We start from the raw sequence: 19,306 nt of genomic DNA, 5'->3' as shown, positions 1-19,306 counted from the left end.
CTCGATCAGATGCTATGAATTTATTCACATCTATATTTTAAATTACCTCCTTTCTGCTTCAGATGCCAATTTCACTAGGCTACCTGAAATATCATTTGCATAGAGTTATTACATCAGGAAAGAAAAAATCCTCCCTTGTGTTCAGTGCCTTGTTTCTCTAATCCCCACAGACAGTGAGGAAGAAAGGCTGGCTTTATACTGTCAATTTCTTTTACTGCACCCATTGGCACTTGTCAATATTCCTTACCAGGCAAAATGCGCAAACTTTCTAGGACATGTAACAGCTTCAGAAGTTTGCTGTCACTTATATGTGGATGTACTGTAAATGTCTACACATTAATTAATGGAAAAACAGGAATATTTTGATGTTTCAAACCCACAAATGGAGCTCTACTAGCTGAGCTAATGAATCAGTTCCATGAAATGTTCATACTTTTAAATCACTATCAAATTTAATAACAAAAAAATAATATAGGCAGGAGAGTACCTTCTTGTACTATTTACTGGGAAAAAGTCACTGTATAACTAATGGAATCTTGTAAACATACACAGTTCCTTAGGGCTTTTCTGGGAGATGGAATAAGATATGCTTCCAATGTACGCTCTCCTGTTATTTTTAAACATGGGTTCAAACTGAAACATACACAAGATCTGGGGCCATTCAGCACTGGACCTGTAGCTTTTCCTGTAGGTCAATGCCCTAAATTATACACATTCTGCAGGCACTCAGTAATGGTGTTCATTTTTATGCAGTTGTGTAAACATATTCCCTTTCAGTCAGACTGGACTCAGTCACACCTACTTGCAGTCATTGTCTTGTCACACTGAGTTAGAGTGACCACTAACAAATAAGAAACAATTGAGAATCATGCCAGTATTTTCTTTTCTTACCTGACAATTTCTCCTGAGGAGCCCTAGGTATTAGACCCAGCTAAATGTAATTTGAGTAACTGAGCTCTGCCTAGCCAGCTCTCCCTGCAGTGATAACTCAGTGATGCATGCTTCTCCACTCCTTTCCCTTGACTCTGAGCTGGACTTGTTTTGTGTGTCACTTCTCAAAATAAACGAAACAGTTCAGTGCTGTTCTGGGAGGTCATTGAGATGACTCTTCCCACCATAACCTGCTCAAGCTTTTAATCGTGAAATCAAGTCTAGAAGATGTATTTTGTGGAGCATCTTAAAAATTTAGTCCATCAGATGTCTTAGTTGGGTACTAAACTGGACTGCATCAAGGCCCCCATCTAGCTTATGCACATGAGCTCCCACCTTTACAGAAAAAAACCAAGGCAGGAATAGTTGACACTGAAAAGAAAAGGATTATTCTCTCTCTACACCCAGGATTCAGTTGAGACATTGCAGGTGTGTGCATATGGACTCATGAGATCAGAAATGCTTCCATGGCTCATAATTTAAATAAAGTCTTAGACATCAAGTACTTGTACATATGTTGAAACCCAGAATAGAGTGATACATCCTTTGAGTGTATGGTGTATTTGATTTAATCTGAAAATTGAGTTTTTAGTTTGCAAGAATGGTGCAATAAAATAAAGGAAATGAGAGTGCTTTTATAAAAATAAAGGAAACAAGTAGAGAATTTCACAAATTGGATGAAGACAGAGGTTTTATTTAACCTGTAAGCTAATAGTAAGGCTTTAAGTCTGGGGAGCTGTGGTAATGAAACACCCACATATATTCCAGAACCACCATCCCATAATCTGCCTGATGCTTGTATTTTTACCTGCTAGTACTCCAGTCCAATATGAGGCAAAAGGACAGCAAAACTATGAAAGGCAGTGCAGGTTTTCATTCAACAATTTTATGTTTTAGAATTTAGGACTTCCTGTTTCCAATTTACACACCATTTAATATCAAGGTGTATCATACAATTTGGAACAGCAGGTACTGAGAGTAAGCCACATGATAATACTTGACTTTTAGGTCATATGCACAGAGGATGAACAACGAAATCTTCTCTCCCTGACTTTAGATGTCTACATATGACTGTGGGTGTCTACATACGACGTAATAATCCTGAACTCCCTCTACAATAATGAGAGAAACATGCTTTCCAGGGGTTACAGTTTTCACTAAATGTAGATGTCTACTTTGGGACAAGATGGATCACTTTCTAGAAATGTCTGTTTCTTTCCATTAACTATAAAGAGACCTACACTGATTAACAGACATGTAGACATCTATGCTATAGATTCTGACATGTAGTCAGTTGAATCCCATCCAAACACTGGAGATGTTTACAAATAAAAGAAATATATTACACAAGTAATTGACAGTGAATATTACCACTTATCATCACAAAAATCCTTAACCTTTTTTTTCTGCAATATAAAGGAATCTTGTCTTTCTGTATTGTTTTTATGTGCTAGAATTTTAATGTTAGATCAGTGGATAAATTTGTCTATATTTAAACATGCTCTTCCTTCAAGACCTTTTAAACTGAGACAAGAAACAATCAAAACTTCACAGAATTAAAAAACATTAATGGCATATTTTATGCTTGTATAATAGTACTACCTAATTACTGTCTAATTTTTAATAGTAAAAATACAGACTTTAAATAATTTCTTCTCTGCACAAGAGTAGTGATATATTTGCATAATTCTCATATACTGCATGCAAGACAGGATTTCCCCTCTACCACTCCTGTTCCTCTCATTTGTATTTTACAGGACATGGAAATCTACCTGGTCATACAAAATAAAAAGGCTTTAAGTGTGAGTGAGAAAGCTGAGAAAAACTATGTATGGTATGTTTGCTAACTTTTTATAATGGTCTTTACCAAAAACTCAGCCAAACTAAGGATAATTCATTTGCTCTTTACAGCATATAAAACTGTCACAAAATGTGACATATGTTGTATGGGGCTTGACTGGAGTTGCTATGTGACTTGTGACTGGAAACCTTTTTTGTGACCAGAATTTATTCCCATAGGCAGTTATGCACTTTGATACTCACTCCCCAAAACTACTGCATTGACTATGATTCTTTCAGAACTGATGCCCTGAGAATCCTAGCTGGAAGAAATAATTTCCATGGAAAACTTCTAGTGCCAGAAAGACTCTAAGATTGATATGTAAAAATCAATAGCACAGCATTTGAACTCTTTTCTTTTCATTTTGACTGCCGAAATCCTGATCTTAAGTCATAAAGAATAATGTCATTAAGTCATTAGGAATAATCTACCATATAACAAAGGACTGGAAAGCTTTCTTATAATTTCCTCTGTCATGAACAGAGGATAATATTTCCTTAGAAAATTGTATTTAGCTCTCGTGTGTCCCATAAGCTCTCTTTTCCACAGACTACTATAATAAACAATAAACTTACCCGTTCTGTCTCACTTTCCATTTTTTCTGTTTTCTTTGGAAACTAGCTTTTCATCATTGACATACTATCCGATGATAGTAGGCATTAAAGTGATATACTATTTTTTCTGTAGTGAATCCCATATGAATTTGTATGCTAATGCACACAGCATGGGGAATAAACAGGAATTAGAGAAGAATTGCAGGGCTATGGTCTTGTTGGGATCATGAAGATGTGGTGAGATGGTTTACATGACTGGAAGATTGCAATGGAGGGATACAGGCTTCATGGGAAAGACAGACCAGGAAGATCTGGACAGACCAGGAAGACCAGAGGAGGGAGAGTTGTGCTTTATGTGAGAGAATAGCTGGAATGCATAGACCTCTGGCTGGGGATAGACCGTGAGCCAACTGAGACCTTATAGGCAGTAAATAGAAGACAAGTAAGGGTGACATTGCAGCAGGCATCTGCTACCCACTGCCTGACCAGGAAGAACAAGTGCATGAGTCACCACAATCAACCAGAAGTAGCCTCAGGTTCACAGGCCCTGGTCTTCATGGGCTTTATTCAACCACACTGATAGCTGAGGGAGGAATAATACGGTACAGCATAAGCAATCCAACAGGTTCCTGGAGGGCATCTGTTACAACTTCCTGACCTAAGTCACAGAGAAGCCAACAAGGAGAGGTGCTCTGCTGAACCTCATACTCACCAACATGGAGATACTCACTGGAGATGTGAAGGTCAAAGGCAGTCATGGCTTCAGTGACAATGTGATAATGGAGTTCAGGATCCTGAGGGCAGGGAGGAATGGCTGATATGACAGAGGGTTATGCTGACACCCAGAGAGACCACAGTAGGTTGGAGAAAGGGGCTGACAGGTACCTCATGAGGTTCAACAAAGGGAAGTGCAAAGTCCTGCACCTGAGGAGGAACAGCCCTGTGCACTAATGTATGCTGGAGGCAAACCAGCTGGAAGACATTTTGGCAGAAAATCCCGTGAGCATCCTGGTGGACACCAAGCTGAACATGAGTCAACAATATGCCTTTGCTGCAAAAAATTCTAATGGTATCCTGGGGTGCATTAGGTAAAGTATTGCCAGCAGGTTGAGGGAGGTCATCCTTCCCCTAAGCTCTGGTGAGGCCACATGTGGAGTGCTGAGTCCAGTTCTGGACTTCTCAGTACAAGAGAGACATGAACATACTGGAAAGAGTCCAGCAAAGTGTCATGAAGATGATTAAGCGACTGGAGCATCTCTTCTACAAGAGGCTGAGAGAGCTGTGACTGTTTAGCCTGGGAGGAGAAAGTAATTTCAGGGGGAAACTCACTGATGTGTAGAAATCTCTGAGGGTGCAAAGAAGATAAGATCTTTTCAGTGGTGCCAAGTGACAGGAGCAGAGGCAATGGGCACAAACTAAAGTACAGGAGGTTCCCTCTGAACATCAGGAAACACCAAGTACAGGGACAGGCTGCCCAGAGAGGTTATGGAGTCTTCATCCTTGGAGGTACACAAAATCATCTGGACGTGGTCCTGGGCATCTTGTTGTAGATGGTCCTGCTTGAGCAGGGGAGTTGGACCAGATGTCCCCTTGAGAGGTTGCTTCTAACCTCAGCCATCCAATCCATGTTTTAATTCAATGGCAATATTATCAGTAACTTTTGGAATATGGACATTTTCCCAACAAAAGGTTTCCTAGTAGGAACCACAGAATCATAGAATCGTAGTATCACAGAGTGGTATAGGTTGGAAGGGACCTGAAAGATTATCTAGTTTGTCAAACTAGTTGTCCAATGTTACTATTGCATAATAATCTTTATTTGCCACTGAGCACAAAATTGTTGTAGTCCTCATGAAAGATTTTATTTTTCATAATATGGCAAATAATCAGTGTCTCTTCAGAAAGCTGCAACACGTAGATGAGGAACTTTTCATGCTGCCATGTTATAGAATCATAGAATGGTTTGGGTTGGAAGGGACTTTAAAAATCGAGTTCCAATACCCCTGCCATGGGCAGGGACACCTCCCACTAGAGCAGGTTGCTCAAAGCCCCATCCAGTCTGGTCTTTTATACTTCCAGGGAAGGAGCATCCACAGCTTCTCTGGGCAACCTTTTCCAGCGCCTCATCACCCTCACAGTAAAGAATTTCTTCCTAATACCTAATCTAAATCTACACTCTTTCACTTTAAAACCGTTACCCCTTGTCTTATCACTACAATTCCTGATAAAGAGTCCCTCCCCGTCTTTCTTGTAAGCCCCCTTTAAGTACTGGAAGGCTGCAATAAGGTCTCCCCAGAGCCTTCTCTTCTCCAGGCTGAACAACCCCAACTCCCTCAGCCTGTCCTCGTAGGAGAGGTTCTCCAGCCTTCTGATCACCTTCATGGTCCTCCGCTGAACCCGTTCCAACAGGTCCATGCCTTTCTTGTGTTGAGGACTCCAAAGCTGGACACAGTACTCCAGGTGGGGTCTCACGAGAGCAGAGTAGAGGGGCAGAACCATCTCCCTCGACTTGCTGGCCATGCTTCTTTTGATGCAGCCCAGGGTATGGTTGGCTTTCTGGGCTGTGAGTGCATATTGCCGGCTTATGTTGGGCTCCTCATCAACCAGCACCTGGAAGTCCTTCTCCTCAGGGCTTCTCTCAATCCATTCTCCTCCCAGCTTGTATTTGTGCTTGGGGTTGCCCCGACCCAGGTGCAGGACCCTGCACTTAGCCTGGTTGAACTTCATGAGACTTGCACGGGTCTGTGTGTCAAGCCTGTTGAAGTCCCTCTCTATGGCACCCCTTCCCTCCAGCGTGTTGACCGCACCACTCAGCTTAGTGTTGTTAGCAAACTTGTTGAGGGTGCACTCAATACCACTATCCATGTCGCCGACAAAGATGTTAAACAGTGCCAGTCCCACTGCAGTGCCCAACCCCTGAGGAACACCACTCTCCACTGGTCTTCACTTGGACACTGAGTTGTTGACCGCAACTCTTGTGCAACCATCCACCCAATTCCTCATCCACTGATTAGTCCATCTGTCAAATCCATATATCTCCAATTTAGAGACAAGGGTGCCTCTAAGAAGAAGAGATTCAAATAAATTTCATTGTTTAACATGATTTTTTGTCAGTTTTTTAAAAATCCCTGCCAGAAATCCTCATCCTTTTCTCTGAAATTTAAATAGTTTGATTTTCTTGCTTTTTTAATTCCACTAACTTTTAATACAAGTATTGAAACAAAAATGACTCAAGTATTTTTTTTAGAAAGAGTATTAAGGTCTTGATAGGCATTTTAAGTTTTTCTGCAGGACTGGTTGTCTTGAATGCATATGATAGTATTTTCAAGAAATTACTGTATTATAAGTATTGTTATCACTATTATTATCATTGCTAACATTCTTATGATTATTATATTGTACTTAGATACTACATTTTGAGACGAGAACATAATTTCTTGCTTTTGCATGTATGTCATGTTTGAAAAAAATTTGGTGAGATGCGTATTATCACAATCTAGATGCTATAGGTCCTAATTCTCCCTTGTAGCCAACATGCAATGATAAGCACTTTCATTGCACATACATTTCACTTATTCTAGACATTTATTTTAGAATGACAAGAATCATTGCAATTGCCAAAAAGTGAAGAAAGATCAGGGAAAAGTAGAAGTTGCCATTCACAAAGCCCAGCCAAAATTGACGTAGACATGTTGTAGCCGAAGACTTGATCAGAGACAAGCCAAGACAGTGAACTTGACCAAATGGAGGACTCAATAAAAATGAAATAGTGCTAACTGAGGAATCAGAAACAATACAATGAAACAGCCTTCTTCTTCCACTCAAGCCAAAGTGAAGAAGTCATTCTCCTAATCCTTTTGTGATCTAGCACTCTTTCAGAGAATCTCTGTTAATTTGCTTTCTCCTCTCTCCTTCCAGTCTTACACTCAGAACACATACTATTTTTCTAACCTGCACTTTATTCTTAAGTATCAAGCTCTGCTGACCTCTTAGAAATAATTGTAATTCCCTCACAGGATAATATTTTACATTTGTCTTTCCCATCTCCAGTTTTCTAGCTTAGCTTTAAAATATTAGACAGATTTAATCCCATGCCAGTTTTACTGGAGAACCATCTGTAGCTTTGATTGGTCCTGGATCCGGCCTGGTGTGCTTCTCTAGCTTTAGAATATATTAGCAGTTACAGTGAATGCTATCTCACCAAATCATTAACTGACTCAACAAATGCCAAGGGAATTTTTATTTCTTTTGAGTTTCGTTTTTTTTTTTTTTTTCCCCAAATGGGTTTCCATTTACTAAAAAAAAAATATTGGCTGTCTACTGTAGACAATAAATGAAAGCAATCCTGTTGTGTTGTATCCAACTTGCTTATCTACTGTTTCAACTAACAATAGAAAGTATCACATTAGGGAAATCTATTGCCTCATCTGTGGAACCTAACCTGAAATTAAAAAATGATCTGTTGCTGCCTGAATTAAATAACAAAACCTAAACTTGCAAATTTTTTTGATACAGGAAAAACACAATGAAGGAACCCATCTATAAAACCAAGGAAATAGCTTTAAGTCATCTCCTAAGTGGATCTGGACTTCTTAATTTTGGAAGGCAAGCCTAGAATCTTCAGAAGTCCCCTAGATCTGCTCCATACAATAGATTGTGAGTTTTGATATGCATATTATTACATTGTTTAGGAACAATAAAATTACAAATAGATATCTGAGATTATTTAAAGCTTGTTTAGATTGTTAGTGAGGCTTGTGAGCCAATGAATTTCACCTGCGTGGACTAAGATGGAATGTTCAAAGTTTTTTCCTCTACTTTCTAGTTCTCTTAGCAAAGTCCTAATAGTGGCATTTGGGAATCTCCCCTTGCAACAAGAGTGGGAACCAGAAGGACAGCTCAATTCACCTTGAAGCTGGACTTTGTAAAGGAAATGAGGTGAGCGTAGAATGTGCCTGAAGAGAAATTAACTGGCAAAATTAATCACAAATAATCTTAGATGATGGGGAAGAAACAAGAGACCGAGGTAAGATTTACCTTCTAACAGGTTACCAGTTAGTTTTAAAGCATAGAGGCACTTGGGATTACAGGACAACTTTCAAAAATGGTGTTGAAATATTGCAACAAGTAAAAGGAAGAACAACAAATATGTTTTGATGACTGAAGAAGGGGACCTTGAAAAACTTAAAGCATATGCTTTTAAATAAGTAACCAGGGGGAAAGCCAGGTGTGAATTTACAGAGGAGTAATTAGTGGTTCATATACTAACTTCTCTTGCTGTGAATTATTTATATGTCCACTCTAAAAAATGTTTCCAGTTTGTTTGTTTGCTTTCCACCAAGGAATATTTTACATAATTGCTCAGAGTATACAAATACTTCTATGGGAAGAAATTACTGAGGGTTGCAATGAGAAAGTGACGTAAGGGGAGCATCTGGCACTGGAGCCTCAGTTTGTATCAGAAGACCTAGTGCTTTGGGAGAGAATCACCCAGTTGTCCTTGCTTGCTCTGCGGCAGTGCATATCATGGCGAGGCCTTGGAGAGCTCAAGCTGTTTCTTCTTTTTAATTAAATTAAGTCAAAAAGGCTAATGGATGCCAGCAAGCTGGAACTAGACGAGTCTGAAATGCTTGTAGAGTGGACATTGTCTAATCACAATTGTTCACTGAGCTACTGAAAACACAGTCAAACACCAACATTTGTTCTAGGTTCAGTGAGACTCATTCAGTTAGCGGATATTTTGTTACTGCTGTAGGCCAGATAGATACATTGCAAATTAGACTTTTTGCATACTTCTATGTCATTTTGATGATTCTTGATGTCATTGTCCTTTCCCTTCTAGTTTCTCTGCAATTATGCCATTGCAGTGTGGTGCTTCATTTTCTTTGTCGTGGCTTATGGAGTAATTTTCTGAGGACTCCTCCATTGCCATAGTGACATCTGTCTTCCTTTCTCCGTAAACTAATCACCACCTAGCTGTCCAGTGGACTTGCTCTGCTCTTTATTGCATCAAATACAAGCACAAGCAGCAGTTACTTCTCTGGAACATGACTAGAATCCTCAAGGAGAACTGGAGGACTGCTAGAAAGTTACAGTCTTTGACTATTATTTTAGATATGTTCTGATGACCACAATTGCATGCATCAATTCTGCCCAGTTGCCTCACTGGCCTACTTGAATAGCCTGACAGAGATGTAAAATCACACTTAAAATGCCGAATACTAAGGCACAAAATTTGTGCAGGATGCATGCCCCTTTCCACCAAAAGGATTACTTTTCAAAGATCATATTTTTTCATCGCTCAAGTTCCAGTTTATGTTATTTCATAGTCCTGTAGGTCACTAAGAAGACTTGGTCAAAACTGTGTACCAGTACTAATTTCTCACATTTTTTTTTTCCCTTAAACAAAGTGTTTCAGCAAGTCTTTTTGATGACTATTTATTAACCATGAAATTATTTGAAACAACTGTATTAAAAATTGGAATTTCAAAATATGAAATACCTTATGCCTGCACACTACAAAAAATATATGTGCACAGTGTGAACACTTTGGCATTGTGCAAACCTGTAGGGTTAAGGAGTAAACTGGTTTGGCCTTAATATGTAGGTGTAGCATTATTTCTTGTAACTGATTAGTTAAATATAATTGCTCTTATCAGGTTTCTAATGCTATTATTTGGTTTAAGTTCCAAATTCTCAGTCTCCACATTTCTACTGGATTTACTAAAAAATAACTTTTGCTGCAAACATTTCTCCTGGATAACTGGTGGTGAAATATCTGAGATGAAACTATCACGGAAAATGTGTCAGTGCATTTGTGAGGCTAGAAACAACCTCCAGATGATACCATGTTCTTTCAAAAGCACTAATGCTCCTTATATTTCCCATTGATTTTTCCTTAAATAACAGGAACAAGCCTGAAGATGTTAAATGTCCTTATATTTCTGATTGATTTTTTCAGAATAACAGAAAAAAGTTCACAGATATATTTTTCTCATGTTATTTTTAGCAATTATTTTACCTTGTCATAATACATATATCATCACTGAAATGTTATTAAGAGGGTTAAACAAGCTGTAAAACATCTTTTCCTTTTATTGTTTTACTGTTGGAAACATGATTCCACTAATAGCACTTGCACTATATTTACTTTAAGGAAAATATTATCAGACAGTATTATTGATGTGACAATAACAGAGAAAAGAGACAAAGTGCTGCATCAGATCATGAGAATAGTAATTTCCATATACCTAAAATAACTCCATTTTTTCTTCTTCTTCTTCTAAGCTTTGTATTTTAAACAAACAGAGCTGATATAGTTCATTGATCCATCCAGGCTTCTGTTGCTGTCTGTGCATATGGCTTCTTAATATTCACATAGCTCATACACTTGCTTTGGGGTAAAATTCCTGTTTAACTACTCCAGGATGTTTAAATCCATGACTGAAACCTTTATAGTAATCTTTTATCATACAGGAAAAAAAGTGGCATGCTTGTGCTACTTGTATATTTAAATTATATGTCTGCTTTTTTCATAAGTGCTGATATTTTATAGTACCATATGACTCGATGATGTACTGTACAGATCAAAATAGATTTTGCAGCAACATATGAAAGAAATACAGCAAATAAGATGTACAGGGGTTTTTATTTTATTTTATTTTATTTTATTTTAATAAGTACTTCTGCATTACTTCCTTTCATACATACGAGGCTGGAGCATCTTTCATACAACTACCATTGCATACCACTACATAAGCATTTATGTTTCCAGGGGGAGATATTTGGGCCATACTTCAGTAAAACATTTAAGATTTTGTTTAACTAACTCCTAAATGGGAACTGTTCATGGACAGCTTCCTGAGTGCCCTAAATGTCAAGGTCCCATAGATATGAAGAAATCAACAGTAATGCCAAGAAGCCATCCCAGATAAGAGGAGACCTGGAAACAGAAATAAAGAATGGGAACTATATGGTAACATGTAAGTCAAACATTTTAAAAATGCAACAACTTGGCAGATTTTTATTCACTTGACAGAAATAGGTAAAGAACTGTCCAGTTAGCTGTGGCCTGTAAACTTGAAGACAAGAAGAAATAATTTAAAAATATAATAGCAACAAATAAATTCAAAGATCAGGAATAAATCTATTGCTGCACGCAGACAGAAAAATGTGAAGAAGTGACATGGAAGAGGTAGAAGTGTTCACAAGGTACTTTGTTTCGATGTTTAGGATTAAAATGTTTGGAGTGAAATGTGTGTTTTAGGAAGCATCTGAGGCACCACTTGACACTAAAATTAAATCTGTTCTGGTCAACACATCCATAAAATCCGTTCCTTTTAGCCTTTAGGAACTAGATAAGGAGCTCTCTAAACCAAAGAAGGGCTCAAATAGGCAATTTGGAGAAGGGCTGAAGGGCATCTGTTGATCTCTCACGCCTGAATGAAGGGTTAATCATGTGCTGAATCACAGTGACACCTCTATAAACTGTAGTTGAAACTAAGCAGACTCGTAAGTATTTTGTAAACTCATTCCTATGTAGGCAACATGGTTTCCAACTTATGAATAAGGCATAATTTTGCTCCTAAAACCAATGAAAGCTGAAGTTAGAAGAAAAAGTGGTAGTATTGATGGATCAAAACTCAAGCTAGAAAAAAAAAGGGATCAGGATTTGAATAACTACTGGCTTCATCTTTTCAAAATCACACCATTAACAAATGTTTACAAAGTCGCTTTATTTACCCTTGCTCCTGGTTTATAAATAACAACATACAAAATAAGCATTTTACTTCTTAATTAGGATTCTTAGCCAGTTTTGCAGTGACAGTGGTAATAATTTTGGACCTGTGCCTGCATCCAAACACATCCAATTGTAGCAGATGCTTTGAAGCCGATGTCCCACATTCTCTTGCAGTTGTTTTTACCAGATCATAACATTTAACATATTTAACACTTTAATCAGTTGTAAACATATAGCACTAACATTTACAGACCTACTTCACCACATGCTTCCTAAGAATCATGGACTATATATTCCATGAAAATACAGTCATGGTATGTATTCTGGCAGCTTGGTGAGTCTGGGAGCTCAGAAGACCAGGATTTGGTTCCAGATGCAAGCACTGGCATTAGACTTAGTACGAATTAATAAAGCTGGGAAGTTATTCAGTTGCTCAAAGATGCTCATCTATTTTAGGCAGAATGAAACATCCCCTCAGGCTCTGTTGGGTAGTTTGATGTCCATTAATGATAATGGAAGATAAGACACCCTGATCGCACATAGGAACATCCACTGATAACTTCAGTGTTCAAGTGTGTGAATCTTGAGCTGCTACAATCTGGGCAGCATCCTGTTGCATAAGCAGTAGGCAACCCAGGCCACTTGAGATGCCTTAAGAGTATCAGAGAAATCTACACAGATTGGCAGATATGATGCAAGACAGGGAGACTTGTACCTTTCTGGAGATACAGATACTCTATAGCACTTGTTTAGCTGACACTCTTTGTGTTCAACAAATTGGTTTAGCTTACACGCTCATCTCGGCTTTGTTACAGCACTAATTTGGATCTCAATTCTCTGTCAGGCTGCCTCTTTCAAGGACTGTTGCAATTCACAGTGGGGGTCATTGCATCTAGCTTTAGCCGTATCCTCAAAGACATCCTTGTAGCTATTCGGAAATCAACTGGATGGATGAGGCCCTGAATAACCTTATCTAACTTGGTGGTGCTTTGAGCAAGAGGCTGAACCAGATGACCCCCACAGGCCTTTTCCAACCTGTGGTACTCTGTGGTTCTGCTTATATCTGAACCGACTACCTGGGGCTGCTCCGAGAGCCGGTGAACAGGCGCCTGAGGGGGACACATCTGACAAATGTAGGTGCCACCTTCGGGATGAAGTGAATTGCACCCTACATGTGACTATATCTTGCCACTGACCTTAAAGAGAGTATATAGTGACAAATTCAGATGCAGACACCTGCACTGAAGATCTCTACAGCTAGTCAGGTAAATCCTTCCCTCAATAACTGTGAGATCTCTATCTTCTCAAATTTGTTTGCTCTTGTCAATAAGAGAAAAAATCCAATCTATTTCTATGGTAGAATTATTTTAAATGCATTATTATTACGTCCATATTAATTTAGTTATATAATTTATAATACCATTATTATAGCTAACACACAGGTAGACTGTGGTCACATAAAACTTTTTTCCCCCGGAAATTAAGTTTAATAATGTAATGGGGTAGCAAAGCCTAAGAGAATAGTGACAGGAAGCTTATTTAATGGTTAGTGAGATGACAGACTTTTTTCCCAACTTTTATCCCCGTTTGCTGTGTGACCATAGGCAAGACGCTGTGCCTCAGTTTATTCAAATGTAAAATGGTTATAGTTAATATTCAGTATAATTAATGATTAAGTGCCTTGAGAACATGTGATGAAACAAGCTCTAGAAGAGCAGAGTATTTTTGCTTCAACCTCTCTAAAACCGTATCCCCTTGCCACATATTTTCAAAAAGTCTACAACTCCTTACTAGAGCTAAATGACTAATTCAAATGAATAATTTATCTGAAGAATTTTGCTTTGTTTTCTCTTTGCAAATTGTTCTCAAATAGACTGCAAAATTCTTGGGCTTATTAGTTATTGCCAAATTATGCACAGATCTCTTCAGTGACTAATTCTGTGTCTGAGTATCACTGCATTTTTTCCAGAAAAAGTTAGTAATTTGCTGTTTGCACTGTGCTGGTAGTCCTTTCCTGTTATTGAGAAGCATATGTAATTAATCAATGCAGTTGTACCTATGTGTAATGATAGTTTATAAATAAATACCTATATATGAAAAATTCCTGATTCATGGATTTTACAGGTCAGAGAGCACCAGGAGACCACCTACTCAGAACATCTGTAGAGTCAGCTTCCCCTGAGTTGAGCCTAATAATTTGTGCTTACCTCAAAGTGGCAGACTCCTTTTAAGAGGATCTGCAAAATATTATTGAAAAAAGGAAGCATATTTTCAATAGACTTAAATTCACTATATGGGGATTGATTCTTTCTTCTCCTTCCACTATGAATCAAAGCTGACTAGAAACTATTGGATTAAGTTACATCCTCCATTCATTCTTGATTGGATGACTTTAAGAGGCAGAGGACAATGCACTTCTATTGGTAGGTTCTTCCAATACTTAATTACCCTTCATGTTAGAAATGTTTCTTACTCGTAATATGAATTTTTCAGGCTTTAATTTCACATTATCAGTCCTTGCTAATAACTTCCTATGCCAGTACTCCCTGTGAAAGTACTTACGTGTCACAATCGAGTCACCTCTTGATCTTTTTCATGAGCTAAACAGATCGAGTTTCTTGAGTTGTTTACTGTAAGACTGTTTTAAGACCTCAAACAATAGTTTCTTCTGAACACTGTCTTGAATTTGTTGACATGCTTTAATATGCTACTGCCAGTCTCAGCAGTGCCATTTATATAGCTAAAGTTCATGACATATTGATTAAGAACATCCATTTCCTGCTCAGAGATCAGGAGAAATATCGTGACTGTTGCCAGACAAATGATGAATCATACATTCTTAAAAAAAAAAAAAGTTGCAGTTAAACACACACAACACACACACAAATTCATTTTTGGTCAACGCAAATATTTAATTTGACTTAACATGACGTTTTTTATTTAGTATGTGTTTGTGCCTATTCAATCTATGTAAAATTCTTTGGTTAAAATTAGCATAGAATTAAAAGTAATTTTTACCAAACACTTAATTTTTGTCTACAGGAAAGCAATCAAGAAATAAGGTGACCCACATCAAATTGAAACAAAATTTACCTTAAAATCAAAAAACACAGTCCAACCCTGAGAGAAGTATATTCACCACATACACATCATGAAAATAGGTTACAGAAAAGACCTGCTCTGTGTTCTCCTCCAGACCCCCATTATTCAATAGATATGCTCATATTGGATTCAGTAGAGCTTGGATCAGGCTCTAAGCACAAGTGTTTCTTGGCATCATGTAGCAGGTTATATGAATGGACGCTTTCCTTTACTTTGCGCCTTCACCATCTGTTCTGCCCTCTAATTACAAATGCAAAATGAACATAATTAAATATTGGCATCACACAAAAATAAGGTAGAAGTTATTTCAATGCATATGCATGTTCTTTATTAAATGCAACAAGCATCTGTTTTGATTTCTTATGTTTTGAGACACAGATAGAGGGAAATTGCTTTTTCCTGACAGAAAGGATATTTCTTATTAGTAAATTGGAATTAAATACAAGAGGTAACACCAACACCAACAGTTGGTAAACCTCAGTTTCTGTAAACAGAGATTCAGGCCTGAGTTCTTTTCTGAGGGAGCACAAGAGGAACAGCCAAAAACAGGAAAGAAAGCTCTTAGTCAACGTTGTTCTGACTGACTACTGAAGTCAAGCTCTTGGTCCAGATGCCACTAGAGCTGTGTGATAGTAGGATAGCTATGGAGACATGTTTGTTTTAAAATAAACCGTGTAATGACAGTTTATTTCTGAAATCCAGGCTTCATGTTGAATTCACAGACATGAATCCGTTTCAGTAGTATTATGCTGAAACTGTTCCTTCGTCACATATTTCATAGTGAGCATTGGGTCATAGACTAAAAGTGAAGCGTCCCAGTTCCCAGGCTGTGCTGTACCACAAAGATAAAAATGTCTTTTCTCTTTTTCTCTGTCCCTCTTCTGCACAACCTGGACAGAAGCTGCTTGATATAAAAAATAAAGAATCCATGAGAGTGAGTTGGCTATCTTGGGAGGCAGCAAGTAGACAAGCACTCCTACTGTTTGGGTAATACTACTACAGCTCATGTTTGCTACAGTGCTCATGTTGCCAATGCCTACTCACCCTGGACTGGCATGAAAAACCCAGGAAAACAACTTGATGTTTATGTCCCAGTGGGATTCCAACATAAGTTAGAGAAGATTATCAGTATGAAACTTTCTCTTTTGGAGGCAGAGGGCTGCACCCTGTTGCAATTCTGATTTGGTTTTATCTTTACTTCACTGCTCTTCCACATGCACCAGCAATGCCTTGCTGTCAGCTGAACTGAATGACTTTTCGGTGAGCGTGGGGATGCAATACACTATAATGTAGGCTAGTTGATAACACATTTCAGGACTGGTGTCTAAACTGCCACCAACAGATATGGGCTAAGTCCTGTGTTGTCAGTGAGCTCCCACAAGTTGTTCTCTTCTGAGGATGGTAACAAGCAGCTCAGCACTGTCAAGACTTCACCAGTTTGGGCCTTGTCCAAAAGCAGGTCATTAGGCACTCTCAGTTGGATTTCCTCTGCCCTAACTTCAACTCTAAAACTTGGGTGTGTAGTCCAATTTTGTCATTTGGGCTCCCTCTAGAGCCAGCTGAGGAAGACCGATGCTCCACCACATCATTTCTTCAGTCACGAGTTATGTGTCCAAGACAAATAGGGTAACTCACCCAATAAGCATAGAGAGAAACCTGGTGATTAGCTCAGTTTAGGTGCCTCAAATTAGGAGAGAGGAAAACCATCCATAGAGTTTTCCTAGTGAAAATTGAGGAATGTTTCAAGTTTGGGGATTTAAGTTTTCAGCTAAAATACAACTCCGTATCTGTGGCTATTGGTATATTTAATGCTAAATCAAGAAGTGCTAGATCTTTTTTTGAATTTTCTGCTGCTATAAAGTCAGTAGTAGATTGAGTACATAAACCAGTACCCATGGACTATTGAATGGGATTCTTCTGTTCCTTGTTCACTTGTTTAAAATTTATAGTGATTATTATACTACTGTAGCTCTCTCTGGTAGGTTGATCAACTTTGTTAATATAAATGTCTAATTTAAGAATTCCATTAAAAACAAACAAACCCTAACTCCAGGTTGAATATTTGACTATAAATGAAAGTTATAGCAGTGGACAGGTATAAATTGCTCATATCTCCCAGAAAAGTTTTTTCAAGGAAATCCTTCCACATCTGCTGACCAGAGCCTATAGAAGCCCTATAGGAAGATTAAGCAATATTTACTTCAGAAGGTTCATATGGCTGATGTATATCTGCTAGAAGGAGGGAGGGAGTGTAATAGAGATATGAAATATGCTTTTAGAAGGAGGTGTGAGATGCAAAATTCATATCCAAGACACTCCACACCATAATGATGTTCAGAATCACAGTCGCCTTTTCAGGCACTTCAAAAATTTCTCAGTAAATGCCCTTCAGTGTTGTTTTTTAAACATAGAGGTTGTCTTGGGGAGGATAACATCGGCTTGGTACTGTACCTCACACAGTGTGTGGAGGAAAGAGTTTGTTTTTCCTAGAGTCCTGTTGAAGTGTTAATTTAAAGAAGTAATAATGTAAATCTTATTTCAAACATTCTTTCCCCCTTGGCAGACTTCTATATTAAGACATTTGGATAATTGACCAATGTTACTGTAGCTCAGCAGGCATTATTTTCTTTTGGTAAAAGGATACCATAGTAAATTTCAATGAGAAGGTTTAAAAAAAATAAAAAAAAAGTAAAAATGAACAGACCTAAATAAGACTTGAATATGAAAGGAAAATATAAACCAGATGGGAATGATGGAAACACGTTTTCATATCTTTCTTTTCTTTTAAGATCAGTTTAAAAGTTTCCCTTCTCTGCATTGGCTTTCTGCCCCTGAGTAACATGAGGCAACATATTTGTTCAGCAGCAGCAGCTGGGAACTATTCATTGGCTGGGTATTGCCGGACAGCTACGCTGGGGCTGGATTCAGTGTCCAACGAAGCTCAATGGGAATGTTTCCACTGCCTTCTGTGGACACTGGAGCAGGTGCTGGAGGGGAAGACCCAGTTCCCCTGAAGTCATTGGCAAAGCCTTTGGTGAGGGCAACCTCTCCATGTGTCCTGAAGACAAACCTGGCAATTCCACTGCCTTTTTTTTTAAAGAAGGAGGATGACTCAATGTCCAAGTGGTGGCCAGTGATGAGTGGTGTTCCACAGGGGTCGGTCGGTACTGGGAGCAGTGCTACTTATCATTTTTGTCGGAGACATGGACAGTGGGATAGAGTGCACCCTCAGCAAGTTTGCCGACGACACCAAGCTCGGTGTGCGCAGTTGACACGTTGGAGGGAAGGGACACCATCCAGAGGGACCTAGACAGTCTTGAGAGGTGGGCTCGTGCAAATCGCATGAAGTTCAACCAGGCCAAGTGCAGGGTCCTGCATCTGGGACGTGGCAATCCCAGGCACAAATACAGGCTGGGCGGAGAATGGCTGGAGAGCAGCCCTGAGGAGAAGAACTTGGGAGTGCTCGTGAATGAGAAGTTCAACATGACCCGGCACTGTGCGCTGGCAGCCCAGAAAGCCAACCGCATCCTGGGCTGCATCAAAAGAATTGTGGCCAGCAGGTCGAGGGAAATGGTTCTGCCCCTCTACTCTGCACTTGTGAGACCCCACCTGGAGTACTGTGTCCAGCTTTGGAGTCCTCAACACAGGAAGGACATGGACCTGTTGGAATGGGTCCAGCTGAGGGCCACAAAAATGATCAGAGGGATGGAGCATCTCTCCTATGAAGATAGGCTGAGAGAGCTGGGGTTGTTCAGCCTGGAGAAGAGAAGGCTCCGGGGAGACCTCATAGCAGCCTTCCAATATCTGAAGGGAGCCTACAGGAGAGCTGGAGAGGGACTCTTTGTCAGGAGATGTAGTGACAGGACAAGGGGTAATGGTTTTAAATTGGAAGAGGGGAGATTTAGATTAGATATTAGGAAGAAATTCTTTCCTGTGAGGGTAGTGAAGCACTGGAACAGGTTGCCCAGGGAAGTTGTGGATGCCCCATCCCTGGAAGTGCTTAAGGCCAGGCTGGATGGGGCTTTGAGCAACCTGCTCTAGTGGAGGTGTCCCTGCCCATGGCAGGGGGGGTTGGAACTTGATGATCTTTAAGGTCCCTTCCAACTCTAACCATTCTATGATTCTATGAGAAGTCTTGCC

The sequence above is a fragment of the Numenius arquata genome, chromosome 1 (genome assembly GCF_964106895.1).
Source record: "Numenius arquata chromosome 1, bNumArq3.hap1.1, whole genome shotgun sequence".
NCBI lineage: Eukaryota > Metazoa > Chordata > Aves > Charadriiformes > Scolopacidae > Numenius > Numenius arquata.
Note: the sequence above shows the minus strand (reverse complement) of the source record.